Genomic DNA, 4,609 nt, shown 5'->3' with positions numbered 1-4,609 from the left:
GTCTAGTCTGGACTACAAGGTTGAAGGTAGCTTTGGGCCTAATGTCACAGAAAGCTAAGCTGTTTTTGCCTCTCTTTATGATCTCCGTAGCAAAAAAATGTAGGTTTCCCACAAATCTGCATTTATTAAACAATGAAAATTCATAGTTCCCATCTTCCGCATTATGGGCTTTTCAGGGTGAGTAATCTCACCCAACTGATTGGCCTTCTTTCACCCTCTGCTGGTATGGGTAAGCATTGTGTAGTCCCAGGGTGTCAAACCAAGGGAAGGACATAGAATGCGAGGAGGAGGTCAAACTGAGAAAGAGAAATGAAAAAAGGAGAAATCAGGCAGGCAGGACAGTGGAAGGAAAAGTGGATATAGAGCAGCAGAATGAACAGGTTGAGGCCACGTACAGATATAATATTTGGAGTGGCCAGATGCCCTCTTTTTTCAGAAGTGAGTCATCTTTTTTGAGGCCTGAAATGGTCAGTTTCAGCTGAATTGTCTGGAGTGGCTGTGGAGGATAGATTCCTGATCAACCACCAGGGACCCACAGTTAACTGGAAATGGAAGAAAAGCTGCTAAAACTAACCAAGTTTTCGCAGTTTGGTGTAGTGGTTAAGAGCATGGAACTCTAATCTGGAGAACTGGGTTGGATTACCCAGTCCTTCACCTGAAGCCAACTGGGTGACCTTGGGTCAGTCACAGCTCTCTAGAGCTCTCTCGGCCCCACCCACCTTACAGGGTGTTTTTTGTTGTGAGGATTATAATAACATACTTTGTAAACCGCTCTGAGGGGGTGTTAAGATGTCCTGAAGGGCGGTATATAAATCAAATGTTATCATCACCATCACCATCATCAAGCTGGCTGAAGTGAGTTAAAGAGGATGAGCCATTTCCCCATCAACAGTAGCTGGACAGCAAATAGAGCTGGTACTATGACGAGCTGTATTTCTGCTTAAAGTATACGTGTAAAGTTGCATCTCTGAATGTAAATTAGCATATGCAAATTTTGTCTTTGGACTTTTTTTTAGGGCCCTTGTGTTCCTTTTTGCTCATCTGTAGCTGGTAGTACTATACCCTGGTTTTATAATCTCTGGCTTGATCAAACGCAATTAGTTTTGATGTCTGAGTGCAGACTGCCTAATAAACTGGGTTTGGTTGATTGCACCAAAGCAGGATTTCAAACTAGGGTTTGCAGCTGTTTTTTTAGATGACAGTTTGTACTAATTATGGTTTGTTCTATTTGAATTCATGAATCAGGGTTGAGTTGAGCTGAACGGTTGCACAAACCATGGTTTATTATGATGTATGAATGTACCCTGGAATGAATTTCTTGTGAATGAGAATGGTCTCCATTTAACAATGAAGAGTGTGTGAGAGGTTACTTCACTTGTGTATTCTTTGTTATAGCAGTTGAATAATCAGTTTTGTTAACTGCTTTAGCCCATAACATAAACCAAAAATTCATTGCCACTCTGCCTCTTCTACTATTCTGCTTAGCCTCCTCCCTCTCCGCAGCAATATGAGAATGACATGAACCACACACATTTGGGCTCCATGGCCCAATCCTAGCTATCTTCCATTCTCAGCAGAGCTGTGGCTCTCCACTTTTGGTTAATCATAAACAGCAATTTTTTTGCTTTCCACTGTCTCTTGCTTCTGCCTACTTGGTGTAGATCTAAGCTAGATTCATGCTCTGCAACTGATATCCTTCACTTTCACTACTGCCAGGAGCTCTGGCTGTAGAATTCTGGCTGTATTGGACAAATAGGCATGAGTGGGAGGGAAGGACATCTAGATTTTCTGGCAATTCCGAGTTTGATTGTTGTCTGGCATTCTGATACCAGCTCCATCAATGACATTTGATCTATTCTAACTTACCAGGCATTATATACAGAAAGAAGACAAAAGGCCTTCAGGTAAGGATCCGCAAAATATTATTCCCCCCCCCCCACACACACTTTATCATTCCCCTTTCTGGAGAGACTTGAAAGCTTGCACACTGTTTTGTGGTACTTTGTGGTATTCATTGAAGGTATTACATGGCTTCTGTTTTTGCATTTTCCTTTGAATGGCTGTGGCTACCTGCAATCCTTTGTTATTTTGGAAATACCTGAATTTATCTGACAAACAGAGTTATTCACCAACTGAAGAAAAATGACCTAGGAAGAGACTCTGCTTATAGGATTTCTGCCCCCCACTAGGTAATACCACCCAATTTGGCTTCCATTGACTCTTTAGCTAGTGTATCATCTAAAATTGATCTCCGGTATTGTCAATAATACAACTAGCAGGTTTCGCCTCTGCCCTCGCTCTTTTAAGGGACCCATATGTCCCATCTGATGTCATAGAGATATTTGTTCAACGATGGGTTTTATATTTACAGTTGGAGGCTTCTATTGATTTTTCTTCTTCCCAGAAAGCCAAAGGTGCAACCTGATACCAGCTCTCAGCTCCACCCAGCACTACTTTATTTATTGAAGACCGCTTGGTATTCTACACTGGATGCAGACAAAAAGACCATGCCCTGCAACTAGGGGTAGTTTTAGCCATTGGGAAACAGGAGCAGCTGCCTGGGCCCCATGCCTGAATGCCCACCCTTCCTGAAAGAGGGGGGAAAGAAGAAGAAAAGCCAGCTCCTGCCTCTGCTTGCAGTGCCCCAGCTGGCTTCTGGCTGCAGTGGTGGCTCCTGCCCACCTCACACAGGACAACAGTCACTCCTTGCTTGGCATCTTCAGGCAGGAGGGCAGCAAGGGGTGGCAGTGATTCTGGGGCCTCATCCTGGACTTTTGCCCATGGCCCCAGAGCCTCTAATACTGCCCCTGCCTACAACACTCCCCTTTAAATGTCTAGTCTTATGAAAACTTATGGAGAATCCGAACACTTGCACACTATGTTGTGTTATTTTGGTAGTTCTAACAGAGGGTATTACGTGACTTTTGTTTTGGGATTTTGCTTTGGACAAATGCAGCTGCCTGCAGCTTCTGTACTCCTGTTCCTTCCTTGGCACTCATCTTCCTTTTTTTTTTTTTAGTACAGAAAACCTTAACACTATGCCAGCTTCCTAAAGCCACAGGATTGCTGATGATTAAAATGATAAGCGGAGAATGAAATAATACAAATCTGTTATTTAGGAAGAAAATTCACACCCAGCCTGCTTTTTCACCAATGCTTTTCACTCAGATGCCTTTTTTTTATTTTAAAAAATTAAATGTCAAATATAATTTGGGACTGTGGCAGCGGATGCTACATGACCCAGAAGTCTCTCTTTCCCTAGTGCTGAACCTTTGGGAGTGAATTTAACAGTGAGACTAAGATAGGATACATGAGACACACTCAGATTTAAATGCAATGCACCATAAAAACAGCCAGATGTGGTTCCTAGCAAGACTTGTTGATGTGCAGGCATGAAATGATGAACACAAGTGCCACAAAGTTGTCTGCTTAAGAGGCAAGCTGAGCAAAAAACCTTGCAAAAACAAACCAATACTTCTTTCCAGGATCTTCACATTAAAAGTGCAGTCCTATGCAGATTTACTCCAGTCTAAGTTCATTTGTAAGCGGTCGGCCTGGCCTCCGCCATCTTAATAAGCAGTTCTGGATATGGCTGCTTGTGATATTAAAGATGTTCAGGGCTCTGGAATTAAAATGGCTGCTGTATTGCCACTAGAGAGCCTCTAACAGTTGCTGAGTCCTGCCCAGGAGAACCTGGCATGCATGGAATGCTGCATAGGAATGCGGAGTGAGAGACAATTGGATTTACTATCCTTCCAGCCCCAAAGTTGCCCAGTGCAACAAAGGTCTCGAAGAGTCATCCCCACTTAACACATTCCTTTCCCTTCTTCCATGATGAGATCTCCTGTCCTTGACTGAGGAGCTAATCAAATGACATTCATAAGTATGTACAGTAGTTCCTGGGAAAGTACAGTCCCCACCGAAAATCCATCAACTCGGCTCCGGTGGAATTCACTAACAAACTATCCCTTTTGTACAGCGGTAGAACATGTTTTGCATTTGCTTTCACACACCCCGGCAGCTACCAATCAAGGTACTCAAACCTTTTGTCAAACCTAAGAACTGACCGTTGGAGTCTTTGTTCTAATGGCTAGGTGGGCTCTTCCACCTCAGGGCACATTTTACCTATAAAGGCCTCATTCAAATTGTACACGCTTTTGAATCCATAAGCGCTGTTCCCTTGAAGTTTGCCCAGGACTCTTGCTCTCCTAGCCAAGGATGCTGGCGTTCAAAACTACTCTCTTCTTCCACTGACTGGACCCCTCTTCAGGATAGGTAGATATGTTTGCTCTCTCTCTCTCTCTCTCTCTCTCTCTCTCTCCCCAACTTCTGATTAAGCTTCCTAGGGCTCTGTGTGCGTGTAATTATTTTTACCCCATAATTCTGCGTGTATGTGCATGTCATTTTGTTCTTAATAAAAGTTATTGCTGGACCTTAAGAACCAGCCTTGTTTGCTATCTTAGGAAGGCACCTGGTAGAAACTGGTGACAGATCCCTGCGGTTACCAGCCTCTTGCGTAGCCATTCTCCTTGCTCGCTAATTCCCCCACAAATCATTTTAGTGCAAGGAGACCAGATTGACATCAGTAGATTGAGACTGGAGTCACTCT

This window comes from Eublepharis macularius, chromosome 14, assembly GCF_028583425.1.
Source record: "Eublepharis macularius isolate TG4126 chromosome 14, MPM_Emac_v1.0, whole genome shotgun sequence".
In the NCBI taxonomy this organism is placed as follows: Eukaryota; Metazoa; Chordata; class Lepidosauria; order Squamata; family Eublepharidae; genus Eublepharis; species Eublepharis macularius.
This window is presented reverse-complemented; position numbering follows the sequence as displayed.